Source organism: Amblyomma americanum, chromosome 6 (assembly GCF_052857255.1).
Source record: "Amblyomma americanum isolate KBUSLIRL-KWMA chromosome 6, ASM5285725v1, whole genome shotgun sequence".
NCBI lineage: Eukaryota > Metazoa > Arthropoda > Arachnida > Ixodida > Ixodidae > Amblyomma > Amblyomma americanum.
The window spans coordinates 62,398,651-62,416,902 of NC_135502.1; positions in this window are offsets into that span (position 1 = coordinate 62,398,651).

The following is an 18,252-nucleotide window of genomic DNA, read 5'->3' on the forward strand; positions in this document are numbered from 1 at the left end:
GGTTCGGTGACGTCACCTCCACTTTGGTAGCGTCTCTTACTCATTTGCTCAAGTCATGGCCACTCAGTTTCTTCCCGAGTCATGACAATGACGGCGCCGGACTACTTGACATGTATTTTCCCGTCTGAAAACGCACTGGTACACAGAGACCACATTACGTACATTCGGTACAAAACTGTGACACCGGACTTCGCGAAATCAGCGGACGGCGTTTTTAAGGTTTCAGATAAAATAACAAATTATTGAGATTTTTTAACTGTGATAAAGTAAGAACGCGTGCACTGACAGAAGGGTCATTTTTTTTTCCTTCAATTGTTTGCCAGACTGCCACTCTTTGATTAAAACAAGTGTGACTACAGAATTTTTATGAATGCTTGGAGGAAGGATAGAAACTTAGCAGCGCAAAACAAAAGAAACGAAACGAACGAAGGCATGCTCCTTTTCTAAACTCCGGGAACTATGCCCTGCACTTGACACAAGGGGACAATATGTTTCAATCAAGGCCAAGAGCGTCCTGTTAAGCAGAATTCAATCGACGAGTCTTCATTCACCCGATGGGAAACGGGCTCTTCGGGCGCTGTAGGAAAGAAATTAAGACCAGCCCTTCTTATTGCCTGCTGGTTCTCGGTTTCCTTCGATAGAGCGTAAGAGCGGAACAAAGTGCCCAAGCTCTCCTTTAATGAAACTTGGAAACGAACTTAGAACACGGCTGCGCTATCTGTGCGCTCAGAAATACCGGAGCAGGAGGGTTAATAACCGGCACTGTCAGTCTCCCTTATTCCTCAGAAAGCATTCATATACTGAACCGCCCTTTTTGGTTAGCCTCCTCGTTTCCTTCTTTCTCTCCCTATCTCTCATCAGCATTAAAGTTGCGACTGTTTTGAAGTATTTCTTGGTTTGCTGGTCAGAGCTATGTCGTACTTCTTAAATAGAATGCATTAAATGCTGTTAGTTTCAAAATTCACTCCAGAATCGCGCAATGAATGACGCTAATGAGGACGATGTACTTTATCCTTGTAGTCTGGAAAGCACCACTTCTGTAGAGAATCTGCGGAGCGCTGGTTATGTCTCTTACCATATATCTGTCTTAAGTGCACGCGCATGTTTAATTTCTGTTTTACCTTCAGCCATATAGTAAAATTGTGCTGTTTATTGTGACCTGTACTTACATAACGAGCTCACTTTTATGCTCATAAAAGTCGAGCCCAAACGGCTTTCTGATTGAATATCTCGGAGGCAAAGAAACCTAACAGCTGATTGCCACGGTAGCGCCCTGTTTTGCCGCACGGGCGCCGATGACATCAGGACCCTCGTGTCCACGTGAGATGTCCACGGACGATGTGAAACGCCACCCTGTTTGGCTCCGTATACCAGGTTTCGCTGTAAAGTAAAAGTTTAGCAGACCTTCACTAACTGTTGCCGGAAACCCCGTGAGCAGGAAGCTTCGAAGCGCAGACTTCACCGTCTTTTATAGTGGTTGCTCTGCAAAGTTAAAGAAAGTGCAGGTTAATCTATTTTGTTCATGCGAAACTACTCTGCTATGCCATATTCGTCTCACCCGAGCAGAGCTTTTACGAGTTAGAAAGTCTCTTCGAAGATATCTATTAATTTCCGACCGATTCTTATATGCCCAGTTTTTGTAATGCTTTATATAAACACGACAGAATAAGAAGAGCCTCACTTACCGCACTCGAGTAAAAAGGCACGAATAAACCCTTCGCAGTCGCTCAAGCCTTACAAGAACGCAGTACATTCCATTTCCCTCTTCCTGCATTATGGAGAGATAGGCTCCTGGCAAGTAAATAGACGGAGTGACAGAAACGATAGGTAACCCTCGTGACGCATCAGCGCCGACCCCTTTGGCTCCAGTACTGAGTCGTCAGGCGGCTATTGACGTACGACATGCGCTTCCCCTTCAGTATGCACGCTGTGGAGATCGGCGAACTCAGACCTCAGAAGAATTCCTAGCAGACCAAGGTGAAGGCGAATGAGTCATCACAAACAAACAATGCGGTGAGGACTGGCGCCGGCAGCAGCAGCAGCGGCGGAAACAGCGTCGACTGTGACAGCGGCGGCGTCAAGTGGCCAAGTCTGCCCTCGGGGCGCCGGACAGAGCGATGGTGTTGAAAAGTCAAGGGGATGATGTTAAATGAAAGACGACTTCGACAGACTTCTCGAGCTTCGGACATCCGGCGAGGCAGTACTAGGTCGTTCATTCACCTTCTCGGAGACGGCGTGCAATTCCTTTCCCACAGAGGCACCGAACAGGAGACTTGCCGCAGCTGTGAAATCGACACGACAGTGTTCGATTACCGAGTCTTTAACCCTTTCTATCGACTGAGCTGCGAGAGAGCATCAGCACCGTATCTTGCCATGGGTGATACCTTCATTGTCCTCCAGTGCCTACCTGATTGGACATCGTTCACCGAATTTTATTCCACAGCCAGGGATCTAGGGAATGCGAAGGGTATTTAACGGGCAGATGGTTTGTTTTCCAGATACTCCTTTCTCGACTGTAAGTATGTAAAAATAAACCTACTGCACAGTTCTCTTCTCAACGGAGTTCGTCACCATCCTTCGTAGCCAGGACCTGCAGGCATGAACGAGTCAGACAACCAAAGAGACCCTCTGTCTCCAACATACTCATTCTCAAGGGAGGGACCCTTCCTTGAAAGAGGGTGCGCGATTAGATCAACCCACAAAGTACTTGTCCTAGTGCGCACTTGTGCTAGAGGAGACAGTGCAAAGTGCGCAAGATTCACCCTTTAGCCTCAAAGTGAACGCTGCATCTCAGAAAATGAGGAAAATGAACGCCTTTCATTATGAGCATAATGATGGTAATGCGGTGATACGAGGGCAGAATAAAAGAAAGAGAAGTAAAAACGAAGGGTTGCCTGCTGCGAAGGAAAACGAAAGGCAAAACTTGTGTATCTCTCTATCGGCACAACCAATCGAGAGCTCTAGTTTAGCGACTCATCTTCTCCTGTTCTGCCTACCTCCGCCCGATCCCCCAGAGAGCAGTTACCACCTGCGCCCAGGAGGATGAACTTGCTTTGCAATTTCGTCTTCCCTGTTTGTCTTCACTATCAGCTTATTCCCTTTTTCCCCAACTACGCCCGGCTCCCCCCCCCCCCCCCCCCCAGTAACCCGAACTGCTCCCCACTGCGTTCAACACGCTTTTCATAGCTGGTACTAGGAAGTCCTCTGCAATCAGGCAGAGTCAGGCAGCCGGAATGTTGTTTAGGCGTTCATAGAATTAAACCTTCCTCCTCATCTGCCCTATGTTTTTTGAGGTATATTTATTTGACATCTTTGTATTGCTCCAGTTTAATCTCTTCAAAGAGTTCTTGTACACACCTCTTAGTTTTTTTTGCCCCCAGCTTCATATAAAGTGGAAGAGACGGGATAAGAGAAAGGGGAAGCAACATTCTCGAGGGTCATCCTTGCGATATGCAACGTCTATGCCTTTTGTGCAATCGTGCCTTTCTAGCAGAAAAGGTATGTAGAAAAGGCAAAAGTAAATCTTTCGTGCTTGTGCGCACCTAGGTTTGTTTACACTACAGTATAGCACAGCTTACTGCAGAGGCATAAATGTGCGCTACTGGCCGACAACAGAGCCTGCTGTGTATCTAGACAGGCAAAAAGCCCAGAAAGTCAAGTGAACTTAGAACTAGCGGCGCAAAGCACAAAAGCAGGCTAGCTGGTGAATAGATGATAAGGATGTTTAACTTTTAGAATAATCCGGACGACATAAATAATGCTCGGTTGTAAGTTGTTGTTTTTGTTGTCGAAAACCTAATTGCTCATACGTTCAGAGGGGAAGCGTGATGGGATGAGGCGCACGGGAGCACTTGTGTCCCGGCGGCTTCCGCTGCCCATTTACACGCTGTCTTGCACTACTCTGTACAAGCTGCGCATGAATTCCTCCCATTCCAGTAGATTTCCGATATTGCTGTCCTTTGAGGAGATTTCAGCAACTACATATCATGCGGGTGAGGTTGGCTAGCTGAGCTCAGAATTTGCACATGTTCATGTTAAACGTGGGATGGAAGAAAATGTTAACGAGGGTGCAAAGGAGAGGATGCTTCGCTGGGAGCGCTCAGCCTGACATATTTACACTGTGTTTTATATATTTGGCAAAGAGGTGACAACTCTCGTAAAGTTTTAATATATTCATATGCTGAATATTCTGCATCTTACTTGCTTAGCATTACGATAGTGCATTTTGTTGACGGCTGGCTTACGATTCCGAAGCTATAATAGTCCAAAAATCTGGTCCTATTAAGGCCGATGTGCAGGCCTTACGCACGCGCAATTATAACCACCTCGCCGTTCTGTGCTTTTATCGTGCTCCGTGCAAAGTAAAACTTTTGAACTTTGTGTCTTTCTGTTCAGTCTGTAGCGTCATTGCAGATGCTAAATGTGAGTGCTCGCTCTGGTATGTTATGGAACTTGCCACTAGAGACTGATTTTCCAGCCACACCTAAGAAGAAACGTTGATATAAAATACAAAAATTTTTGTACGAAAAGGCATAAATAAGTCGTCTTCTCATAATATGAGAGGCACTGACGAGTTAAGGTTTTTATAAAATGGACAGCAAGATGAGCAATAATCATTTCGGGACCATCAATCTAACATGACCAGCGTAGTGCGACTTACTGAGATTCTTCACCTATTTCTTTGCGTAAGAAGTAATTGTGTTCTTCACTTAAATCAAGTTTATTCGATAACATCACTGATTCACAAGTTATCCTACTGCGGAACTTGAAGACAATGATTGTCTGCATTTCGCATATATCAAGGAAACCAAATAAACGGAACATCTTTCTGCTTTGTGACATACAGGAGCTTATTCTAGTGACTATAACAGTCACAATATGTTCACTTTCCAATTAATATCGCACACTACGTGGCGCTATCATGAACTCGCGGTAATATTAATCCCAGAATGACAATTTTTCGCTTTTGTATAATATCAGCTGAGAGGCTTGAGTCATACATTTACTGTAACTGACCACAATAAAATAGTCTGCAAGCAACTTAAAGGCTTCTTTTGGACGCGCCTTTTAACATTACCAGAAAATGCTATATCTGGATTCCGACATGGTTTGAATAAACTTAGCACTTATAATTCATTTTCCTGGTTTGAGTTCTCGCAATTCAATGTACTTCCAATGTTGTGCTTGTGCTTTATATCAGGTATAGTTTCCTTCCTTGCGTAGTGTTTTTCACCCATGCTTTTTAAAACGAAGATCTGGTTTAGGCATGGCGATCAGGTGGTCCGTGAAATTGTGGAAGCCTTCTATATACGAAATTTTCCGAAGCCCTGCCTTAGGCAAGCTTCCATCGCCTTGGCTGATTGTGAGATTGATTTTTTGAGTTCTGCCTTGGAATGATTTAGATCCTTTATTCATTTTTTGTTTGGCGTGTGACACGTGTTACTTGGCAAATTTTATCGTGTGATTCGGCACTTTGAGAGCAGTGTCTTTATCTGGTCTCGTGATGTAACAGTCGTGAGCATAAGTGCAGAGACCACGGCTCCGGGCGCGGGAGCACCTGCGAGGCCGCACCGCGGCGCTGCTATCTCGTGCCGCACGCTCGCAGCGAGAGTGCCCCGAGTGACGACAAACTTCACCCTCGCTCTTGCGCAGGCGCTTATCACGCTTGATAAATTCCTAGTGCGGCATTCGGCTGCTCTACAGCTGACGGTCGCGACGAAGGTGAGCGCGCATCGCAAAGCGCCTAAAGTCTCTGAAGGGAAAATACGGCGAACTGCTCTCCTCCTCCTCATTTTTCAGCGCGCCTTGACGGTTACGCGCCGATGCGTTGTCTGTATTGGCATGCTGTTGGAAGGCATGCGCGGCTTACAATCGACTACCGAATCGCTAATTAGAGACGAATACATCGAGGCATAAAATGCGAGGCACTGTGGATCCTCGCTTTGAGCACCCCCTTTCAAAAAAGTATTGAAAATGTTTGGCACTCACAGGCTTTTTATTGCCGTGAGAAATAAAGAATCTGAACTTAACAATCAACTAATGCTTAGTGCAGTTGCCATTAACGGCAATTACACTATCAGCTCGGCGCGGCATCGAATCGAACAGTGATGACACAACGTCGGGGCGAGCGCGAAGATACTGCCAGTCTTGCTTTACGGCAGTCCACAGTTGATCATCTGTAGTCGCGCGGAGATCCCGGGCCGCAATTTGCTTCTTGATCAGCCCGCACACGTTTTCGATGTGGTTCAGATCTGCATCTAGTGGTGGCCACTCCAGCGTGCGGATGTCTGCTCTTCCAGCAGTGCGCCTACGAGGCGAGCTGTGTGAACTGGGCTATGACCCTGCTGGAAAAGGAAGCAGCAGGAAGGAACGAAGCATTCGATGCGGAAAAGGGGGCCCAGGCCATCCTTGCTTATGGCACCTCAGACAATGACAGTGCAGCTCCCACTTGACAGGACGCCCGTTGTGTACTTGGACAGATATCTATAATAGGATGGTGGGGAAGAAGCAAAGGAAAAAAGCAAATCAGGTAGCACACAATCTATCTAGCCCAATGAAAGCATTAGGATAGATTACATTTGTCTTCGATAAAGAAATTTCTGACATGTTATTTCGCGTTCTCTTTTTCAAAGCCTAGGCCTTACCCAGCGCACATCAGCTCGTAAAAAAAAATGATACAGTGCTTGATGTTGAACCTGTGAAATATAAGAAATTTCTTTATCCAAGACAAATGTAATCTGTCCTAAGGCTTTCATTGTGCTAGATAGATCGTGTGCTACCTGGTTTGCTTTCTTCCTTTGCGTCTTCTCCACCCTCCTATTTTATAGATATCTGTCCGAGTACACGGCGGGCGTCCTGTCAAGTGGGAGGTGCGCTGTCGTTGTGTGGGGTGTCATAAGCAACGATGGCCTGGGTCCCCTTGTACGCATCGAAGGCTTCCTTTTCCAGCAGGGTCGTAGCCCAGTTCACACAGCTCGCCTCGTGGGCGCACTGCTGGAAGAGCGGACATCCGCACGCTGGAGTGGCCACCAGCAGATGCAGATCTGAACCCCATCGAAAACGTTTGCGGGCTGATCAAGAGGCAAATAGCGGCCCGGGATCTCTGCGCGGCTACAGATGATCAACTGTGGACTGCCGTAAAGCAAGACTGGCAGACTCTTCGCGCTCGTTTCTCGCGGCAATAAAGAGCCTGTGAGTTCCAAACATTTTTAATACTTACTTGAAGGGGGTGTTAAAAGCAAGGATCCTCAGTACCTTGTATTTTATGCCTCCATGTATTCGTCTCTACCTCATTATTCGGGAGTCGATTGTAAGCCGCGCATGCCTTCCAACAGCATGCCAATACAGACAACGCATCGGCGCGTAACCGTCAAGGCGCGCTGAAAAATGAGGAGGAGGAGAGCAGTTCGCCGTATTTTCCCTTCAGAGACTTCAGGCGCTTTGCGATGCGCGCTCACCTTCGTCGCGACCGTCAGCTGTAGAGCAGCCGAATGCCGCACTAGGAATTCATCAAGCGTGATAAGCGCCTGCGCAAGAGCGAGGGTGAAGTTTGTCGTCACTCGGGGCACTCTCGCTGCGAGCGTGCGGCACGAGATAGCAGCGCCGCGGTGCGGCCCCGCAGGTGCTCCCGCGCCCGGAGCCGTGGTCTCTGCACTTATGCTCACGACTGTACATATTTGTGCTTTTTTCAGAAATAAACGCAACTTGTTAGTTCAGGGCCTGTTCCGTCGTTTCTTCCTGGGCGTTTTCCCCGTCACTTGTTTTCGCTTTTTTTCAAATATGGACTTTTTTAAACTGCCTGGCGCATGCCCTGCTTCTGTCAATGTCTTCTTCCAGTGGCCCTGATGTTGATTTATTAGTGTTATAAATATGAATCTTAAGGCGTATAAACCCATTCTTCTAAAAACGATGAACGCAATCCAGCTCGTGCTCACCTCTTCATAAGTTGCCGCACAGATACTTTGGTTAGTATCTATAGTGAACCTCATTATTCGCCTGATCTAGACATAATTTGTTCGGTTTTAATTTTGAGGAGTGGAATAGTGACCTGTATTTCATATCCACATTTATGGTTTGGGCTTGATAACTCTGCATATCTTATTAATATCAAGGTACAATACGACATAATTGTACATGTATACATGTATGTGCTTTACATGCGCGCAAATTTTTTTACATGAGGAAGAGGGTAGAAACTAAATATAAAATTTTAAGTATATATATTTGTCCACGTGAACAAAGAACATAGGAGACTCGTACAAAACGAGCGCTCCTATATCGTTCGAAAAAATACATTGCAATAAGCTACAGCAAACCTACTGCAGTCTATACATTGAACAACGTAACCGATCGAACTGAATCGATTTGTATTCCTGTGTTACGACCGGTGGTAATACGGCTGCTAAAGGGCATGTGCTCAATCAAGATAAAATTACAGGAATTTAGCAATAACACAAATTCAATCGTGCCAATTCTCTTCTCAAGCAGCTGTACAAGACTGCAGGGGGTAGTGGATTAGCATGTATTTCGCAAAAAAAGAAATGACAGCGAAATGCATAGCATTAGTTTTATTCCCCTTTGCCTGCCACGACACATCCACAGATTTTTTTAGAAATGCGTCCTTGTAACCTTAAATAAGAACCTGTTAAATATCTGACAGAAAGGCTGTTATGAACAAATGCTGAATGGGTTAGCATTGCTAAGCACGAAATATGATGGAAAGCCCAAGTTTTGCAGATGGACACCACCGCCACGTGCCTGGAAACGCGAATGAAGTGTCCACTTACCCAGGGAGCCAGTTATGAGCGCCTTCAACGTTTTCATCATCAATGCCAATTTACCCAATGTTCGCCTGCGACCTATCCCCGGTGCCGCGTTTCTGCGGAGATGGCAACGCCAACGCGCATTGCCCTAGTGCCGTGTTTCTGCCACAACGTTCACAATGCAAATGCACGCAGCGCGCGTTTATCTGTCACTACCGCCACATAACTCTAAGCGCGAATATTAATTTGACAGAAGTATTAGTTGACGAAGAAGTTGATGTGCAACGCGCAGAGCGAGAGTGCGTTGCTGTTTGATACGGGGTGGCACTACATACTATTACCACTCCTTTTCCCGTCAAAACTTTCCTGTGTCCAGCAATTAACCGCCTGTGTCTTGGCCACTCCCCCGTAGTGGGTATGTGCCAGCAACGTCTGGGGCCTTCCTTCCTTCCTTCCTTGACACGAGGCGTGTTAGGCTGCGGCTGTAGCCTAGTTCTCTCACGCAGTCAACTGTGAAGCTGATCTGTTCACGCCACCGAGGGTTCAAAGCTCAGTCCCGAATATTTATCTGATTTGTTGTTGTCCATTTATTTCACTTGGAATAAACCCACAAACTTCGCAAAGCCACAAACAAACCAGCAAACATCACACGATCTTGCTCGGGATTTACCCATTGGAATAGTGCTTTCGCGGTCGTAAACGTATCACACTACCAGCACCGCCTGTATTGCACAGTTAGCCTACAATGCACTTCTTTACACTACACTCTCTTGCACAGTGGTCGTTAATCCAATGTCCGATCTCCAGTATCCAACGACACTCGGATCTGTAGGTGACTCGCATGCAACCACTTCAACGGAACAGTGGTATACGGCGCGCGAGATCTTCTGTGCCATCTCCTTTCATCTCCTGTCACATTCCTCAACTCCATCTCCCTTGCACGGCAGCAACCTGCCAGGTTGTCTACTTGCGAATCACAATCAGGTTGCGACGCGATGCGGTGGCTCAGCGGTTAGAGCGCTCGTCGTCTGGACCGTAGTAAGTCTTGTAATGGCCAGCGTGTTTCTTTTTCACGGTCGTACAAAAGTAGATGCTACTACAGCCTCGCTGTTGACAACTGAGCATCAGCCGTTTAGGTTCATTCTGCTTTCTACACAATCCGCTGACATTGCACTGCCGGAATTTTATCTATTCAGGCCCCGGACTGATGTCATTATTGCCAAGGAATTCCAGGGCGAAGGAGAGGGTGTAGGCGGCGCGGCTGTCCAGAACTCTTTTTCTTTGCAGCACTGGGTAGTTAGGTGCATCAGTGGCCTGGAACTCGTACCACTGCGGAGTCTGAAGGGTGTGTCAGCGATGCCCCGAGAGTCAGCTGTTCAACCTGCAAGAGTGCGCATTCATGCGACAATGTGAGGCAACGTGATGCGAAGCACATATGGTCGGACACAACCAGAAATACGCGAAGCAGTGCATGGTTTTCGCCCTTAAGATATCTATTGTACGTACGACTCAGTTCTCGCTGTCAGTAGGAAAGGTTTTATGCTATTTATCTCTAGAGAGAACCTAACAAATCATCCTTCATGTTGATTGTTTGTGAGCTGCGGGGGAAACCTAATGCATGGCCGTGAATTTTTGGTCTTGTAATATATTATACAAACCCAACTGCGGTGAGCTAATAGGCGTATAAATCACCGTGGCATTCACTCGCCACTTTCTCATTAGCATAATTCGGCTACTTCACGGTCGTACTAAATTAAGGGGGCCTAACAAGAGATTTCTCGGCAATGGCGGCACATATTGTGCGGCACAAAACGTCAATTTGACTTCTCTTCTGAAGGCTTCCGTATCATGTGATTTCCGCGAGAGGGCTGACGGCCAATTCACTTAAGAAAGCGGTACTTCTCAGTTTGCAGCAATTTTCCATAAATTGTTTTGTTTTACCCGCCGCGGTGGCTCAGTGGTAAAGGCGCTCTCCTACTGAGCAGGAGCACCCCGGTTCGAACCCGACCGCGGCGGCAGTGCTTCGATGGAGGCGAAACGCAAAAAGCGCCTCTGTGCTTTGCGATGTCAGTGCACGTTGAAGACCCTCATGTGGTCGAAACTATTCCAAAGAAGTCTACTGCGGCACCTCTCTTTCTCTATTTCTTTGATTCCCGCCCTCCTCCCTATCCTTACGGTGCGGTTCCGGTGAACACCGACAAATGCAAGACAATTACTGCTCCGTTTCCTTTCCTCAAAAACCAATTATCGATCCCGGCCACGGTGGTTAAATTCCGATGGAAGCAAAATTCTAGAGGCCCGTGCACTGCGCGATGTCAGTGTTCAACATTTCCGAAGCCCTTCACTCCGGCGTCCCTATTAGCCTGAGTAACTCTGGGACGCTAGACCCCCACAAACCACATACCAAGAAGTAGTTAAATCGAATACAAACGCTTTCTGCCTTGCCAGGAGTAGTTTAGTTTCCCTTGCACAGTTCGTTGCGCATACCAAGCAGGCACCAAGAATACCTGTGCTAAAAATCAGATGTCAGGATCACGTCATTTTGACGTCAGCGCAAAAATTGACTGTGATGCCTAGAGGTTTCGCGCCAGACGCCTGAAACACGTAAGTAGTAAGTGATCACTCTCAAAGCGAATCAGAGCGCCAATATGGTGCCGAACGGTGGCCATGCTTGTCGAGAATAGGGCCCGGTGTAAATTGTTTGTTAAAGGGCAAAAAAAATTATTTGTGTATCAAGGAAAACCTAGGTCAAACGTGCTTTGCTCCTGTACACTTTTAAACGAGCCAGTAAGAAAATCGGCTCGCCGGTGATATTCAAAAAAAGGTGTGATAGAAGAAGAAGTCAATTTTGATGATAGAAAAAGAATAGCCTTGATTGTTAATGCATGCGCTGACTTCGCTGGAAGAGACTCCATATTTTCTCAAGGCAATGGGGGCTTTCTTCGATAGACGTCTCAGTGACGCCGAAACGAATTCGGGGGGGCACAGGCATGGCGACGACGGCGTCTGTCCCTCAAGATCAAGAGCCGATAATGATGAACGTGGTGCTGACTCCGAAGACATCGCCTCTATCACTGCCTTCCGAGCACGCTATCTCCGTCTCGCGAGAGGGAAAGCAACGGCTGTGATGCTGTCGCGGAATGGACTTCCAGCTGCCCGAAGATGATGAGACTATATGTGTCGATGCTCAAGCCTCCCTTTGAACCGCCACACAAGGGGACCCGTCAGTGACCAGTCACGTTACCGGCCAGTACCAGGAAGAGGAAATCACGGAGCACACCCAACAACTAAACAAGGCTGCGGATGCCCGGCCGCTCGATGAGTTGTCACTCTCGTCCACGGTGATCTCAGTAGCTTCATGCACCGTGGATGATCCAATGTCTGCCTCGACGAAAGTGAGTGCTGTAGCTTCTCCAGACGATATACCAGTATCAGCTCCAACCGTTTGCGAGGATTCTACTCAGCCAATAGCAACTTCTGGCCTCTGTCAGCATGCTTTGAGCGAAGAGCTCTTATACGCCAGACGCCGATTTCAGGAAAGGTATCTGACTTATCAGGTCGCACACGATATTGGAATGTCGGCTGTAAGTGCTCCTGCTCTTCCGGTTGCTCCTGAACAGCCGCAGGCATTCCAAGGGGCAGAAGCGGATCGCCACTCCACCGGCGAGAGAATAGAACGAGCGCTCAAACTCAGTTTTCTATTTTGTTGGATGTTCAGTGCGCCTGACGGACTTGAGATCCCAAGAGGAAGGGCTCCGCAGAAGGCTATCCGGCCTTGCGGGGCTCAGAACACTGTTTTACAACCAGCCACAAGGAGGGTGCGATACGAAGTCGCTGCATGCAACGATGAATACGACGGAGCGGGAGCGCTCCTCGACGAAGAATACGACGGGGCGGCTGCGCTCATCGGCAACACCACCGCTCAAGTAACCACCACGTCGCAGTGCAACTCGACAGCTATGAAGATTCGCACTGATGCTGAGTCTGTACAACCGGAGGCAGTGAGGAGAAAAACGCCACGTTCACGTTCACTGAAATTGACACAGCGGGATGCACAGGACGACATTGTTCTGAAACCGAAAGAGGCGAACTTTGTGTCCAGTTTAATTCGCAATCTTAGCCGGAGCCAAATGCTACCAGCCAAAGGCTGAGGAAAATACACAGCATCAGAAAGAAGCTACCAATGTGCCTGGATTGTGCTCCGAATGCAGCGCTTCGAAAGAGAAGGAACAAGCACAACTGAAGCCTCGTGTCCAGTCTCCGTGTGAAGCATGCAGCGCGGATGACTCTGCTGAAAGCACTCGAAGCCAGGAGCTCAATATCACAATCCGAATGCCGTCGAGCGAGAGGACGTTGAATGGAACCGATGAACGGCTGGACGAAGAGCTACTGGATGAAGGGCTACAATGGGCTCGTGGTGCGCAGCACATGTAAGCGATTGAAGACGGGGAGAAAATGCCAACCAATCGACTAAAGCTTACGAGCCGTTCCAAGACCGCTTTTGATGGGGAGACATCGAGGAGGTACCCGCTAGCTCATGGAGCGATGAATTATTATTCCCCACCCCGTCACGCAGTCACATCGACTAAGTAGGGACATCATACGGCGAGTTGCTTGTTCCTGCGAACCTGTTGCCACACGACCCAAGTGGACTGAACGAAAGCCCAGAATTTCAGAACTGTCAGTGGGTAGAAGGGGGAAGTCCGGAAAACTACGAAACGGTGAAGTTGGTCTGTGTGTGTACGCTCTGTGTGTGTACGTGTTTCTTGTGTCTGTCCTCGTTCTATGGCGCAGGTTAATCAACATGAAGGTGAAGTTGCCTGTGAACAACTTAGGTTTCGCAACATCTACGGCTGTACATGGGAACGGCCATGAGTCCGCATTGCACTATGCTCCGCAGCCTGGGAGCCACATAAGTTTCTCTACATCCAGCCCCACACTCGGTTATGGTCATGGATGCGCATTTTCCTTTCCTGCCGACCCATGGATCCTAACAACCGCTGAATATGAAACACACGGAGTACTTGCCCAGGGGGATTTCTTTGATTCACCGCCAGGTGGCAACAATGTTTCTCTCTTTTTTCTATGGAGCACCCGAGCCCAGCGCCTGTGCCAAGTCATGGACCACCATCCGCGATGCAGGGTGCTATACCACGCTCAAGTGTGAGGAAATGCGAGTGACTAAATTCTTCAGACTGGGAATTCCCTGGTCGCAGCCGCCCTAACAAGCAGGAAGGCGTCGCAGAAGAGGAGTTTGTTTGGAATCCCGAGCAGCGCATCTGGCTTGAAGGCAACAACCGACATGGCAGTCAAGCTGGTACAGAGGCCAAGCACCGGCGACGGTGACTGGAAGAAGAGCTGCTGATGCTATCCGCAGAGCTCGAGTTGATGGAAGAGGTAGTTCTAGCTGTTGAAGAAAGGACGGCGCTGCGGCAGGCGGTGCGTAAGAAGAAGGAGAAATCCAAGAGGACGTCTGCGGTGAATTGGTCGGCCGACCTGTGTCCTCGGGACACAGCCTTCCTGGAGGCCGACTTGAGCGACGGCTTACCAATGTCGAACCTAAGGCTGGAAGCGCAAGCATACTCCCACAGTTAGAAGAACCTCATCATGTGTCTCGAGCACAAATATGTGAATATGGATTATTTTTAAGAACTAGGCATATCATTATGACCCCCCTTGTTTTCAGTAATTGTGGAATGATTGTTTTCAAACCGAATGCACCTGCACTGCGAGCTGCGCCAACTGCGCGTTCAAATTCTACTACGTGAATAGATTTAGGCATGTGTGTCCGCTATTAAGACCTTTGTAGTCGGCCAATCTTCATTATTTTTTCCTGGATAGTGAATTGACTATCGACGCTTTCAAACGAATGTTAAAACCTCGCTTTTTAATGCGTTGTGTTTCAAGTGAATATCTTTCCTAAACTATTATTGCTGTTCTTCTAATTTGCCTAAAATAAAACAGAATTCCATGACCCTATTGGGATGGAAAATATCTGCAGCCATGCTTGTGTACACCATCCAATTTGTTCTGATCAAAGTTTGAAAACGATTTTCTGTTGCCGTTTCTGTCCGCTTGGCGGCGAGGAGCGGCGTCGCGTTCATGTTAGATGTTCGTTTGTTTCGAGAAGCAGATGCACGAAACGTACATCCAGAGGAGTGCGCGAAGTGCCATGGCGGAGAATTTTCATGCAATCCTCGCCGCAATGAGCACACGCCAGTTACTATTGCCGCCACTACGCAAGTGCAAATGCATTGCGAAGTGCGTTGATAGATGCCGGTCGCATCATAGTCGCAGCACTGAGCAGCAGCACATGTTGGCGAGACTAATAAGTGCTCGGAAGGGCGGGCCTCAGATTGTTCAAAAAATCACTATTCGAGTCTACAAGCTGAGCTTTCTTTTTTTTCATTTCCTTAAAAACGGATGCAAATAAAAAATACAGCCGATTGGAAAGGAGAAAAAATCATTCAGTGAAGCAAAGAGAATGATAACAAACTAAGCACGCGAAGATGAGGGTCCGGATTTGCAAGTTCACTTTCTAGTTGTTTTCTTCTCATCTTCATATCGTTGGTACTTATACATTTGTGATGTCAGGGTTGATTACACCTAAGTCACGAAAGCTACCGGCGCCAATTACAACGACGAGACTGAGGAATGGTAAAGACGCAAAAAAATGATATTGTGAAAATATTGTTAGCTGAAACGGGGCACAGGTTTCTTTTTGTGGGTTTTATTAAGCAAACTAGGTCCTTCCTTTGTCTGCTGTCGTCCTTCAGTCTTCACTGATTTTCTCAAGGTCGCGTATCTATGTGTCTTCAAGAACGCGAGTGGGGCGGGGAGACGGTTCTGGAGACTGCTTGATCAAGCGCGCGCATGCCGGGACATGACGGACGGCTTATTTCCGCGAAGGAGCAATCGTACAAGTAGAGAGGAATTTGAAGAGTACCTAAGCGGCTCTACGGCAGAGATCAAGTGGACGGCAGAGAGCTCATGCGGGAAGAAAGCCTCTTTCCTGCTTTCCTTTGGTCAACGTTCAGTGGCCCACACTGAAGGGTTCAGGAAATGCAAAGAAAAAATGTCCTAAAGGTTTCCAGATTAGCTACAGCTTCTAGCAAAATAACAGATCCATTGACTTCTGCGCGTGAAGGATCTTTGGAAAGCTTGTGCAAGCTTGCGGTGTGAATAAGTTAGACGAGTTGTGGTACTCTTCAGTTATATGCAATATTCATAAGTCAGGCTGACGACTGAATCAAAGACGGCTTCAAGACATGGACGGAAATTCGCACTCAATCTTCATTTTTTTTATATTGTAGTCATGAAGGCGGCTACCAGATATGTTCGAATTAACATATGTCTGCTTATACCATAAGCGTTTTTACTGCGTTTTAATATTTACAGTTTTTTGTGTCTGAAGAGAAGAATTTGGTGAAGGTAGTGTGGAGAAAATATTACCCACTTTAACTCGACAGACCTTCAATTTTTCATGCTGTGCAGAATTTTTTAAAGATCCCGCACTTTGGCTTTTTGAGACCTTATGCTGACATTGCGTGCCAGAAAACAATCGGCTTTTTGGATAACGCAGACCGCGTTCTTCCTACTCGCCACACTGTAGCTTCCCATTTATGTCCTCAGCTATTCAGTCTGCATTCAGAAACCTATCCGCCTCTGTCATGAAATTAAGAAACGGTAGCGTCGATCTCATTCTTGCCTGCAAGCTTTCTTTCCAAGGCCATCTATGCTCATACTTTTCTGATCCCTTTATTTGCCGAGGGGACGCAATACCTGGGCTTATTACGTTTACCAGTACAAGGCCAAGTATAACATAGCTGGGACTTACAGCCTTCACTTCGGTGCAATCTGAGCGCTACACTTGAAACCGGGAAGCGCTTTCGCTGCATCGCTTTCAGCCACTGAACGGAAGCCTTAAAGGGAAGCTGAAACGGTCTTCAAATTGCATGAAACGCTGTGGTTGGAAGAAGGGACTTTGAAAATCATGTGTGTAAATTTTTTCTCGATTTTGTTCGCAAAATGAGCCGCAATCGCTTGCTAAAAACCCGCCGCCGACACGCCCTCTTCGTTTCCGGAAGCACCGAATGGGGGGACGGAACTGGCGGAAGTGACGCCATTCACGGGTAGTCTGCCGGCCGTCCTGCTTTGCTTGCTGCTTTTCGGCCGGCGCTTTGGTGAACGACGGATCCATAATTTGCAAAACGCAGTTCTCAAGCCAGCTGAAGCAACGCGCTACGCAGCAACACAGTCGGTGTTGGCCGGAGATCCCGTAGATGACGTCACGACGATCCCGGCCATTCGCGGCGTTCGCTCGGCGCCCTGAGACGCTGGTGCCCGTTTTATTCAAAAAAAAAAAAAACCAGCCTTTTGCGTTTATTTCGGCCCTTTTCGAATGCGATATTCTTTTTCAGCGGACTAAAAACTATAAAATGCCGCATGGAACTCAATTTTTTCGAAAAGGGCTTCAGCTTCCCTTTAAAGCCGCTTGCTGTAGTAGCGATAGCTATGCATTACGGTAGCATTTCGAGCCTTCAGTGTGGCGGAGCCGCCACGCTGTCACGTGGTGCGGCGCCGTGGTTGGTCACGTGACCAAGTTCCACTCAGCCAGCTGTAGCTATCGCGTCACTCCAGGTTTAACCAGAGCCGAAACACCACCAGTTTTTTATATATTTTTGTCCCCTTTACGAGCAAAACCTTATTCACCTCGTTTAAACTGGCATTAGGTATAGGCGTTCACGTCTAAGAAAAAATATTATTAGTCGTTTTGATCTACGAACTTACGTTTGCGAAATTACGCCTGTTCTCTTTGATACTGTTTGCTAACACTGCTCTTCGACTCTCCGAGCGAACGTCCGTAATATAAAAGGACACCGCTGAGTTCGCAATCTTGTCCGTCCGATTGTAAGGGTTAAAATGGGAGGACTCACGGTGGCATCTCTCCGGGCAAAAATCCTGGAGTTCCGTTTCTCATTCGAATGTAACGGCAATGAATATTAGTAAGATGTAAACTTGTTCCTCGGTTTCTCCGTTTACAAACCTTAAAATTCGGATCCATTTTCGCTCATAGCGACAAGCCATTAGCAACGAAATCTGCTTAGCTGGCTTGCATAGGAAGAAAAAATGGCCCGCAATGCGAGGGAACAGGCTGTAACTATTTGTCTGTCTCTCTCGGAAGCCGCAGTAAGCGGCATGCGAGCACTGCTATGGCTTCATAGTACCAGCGACGGCAAAGACGACAATGAAAGTGCATTCAGTGCACGGGTCAGTGAACACTCTCTTTCAACCGGATTCGAATGTGGGCTTGAGAACGGCGACAAACAACAAGAATAAAGGAGCTAAAAGCAACAAAATGTGGAGGGGCTCGCGCAACTGGTGCCTCTATTACCGCTTTCTCGCCTTTTCACTCATTGTCTGAAAAAAGGAGGGGGGGCAGAGCGCACTTCGTGTAGCATAAACTTATTTAAAAAAATAGTCAGTGCCA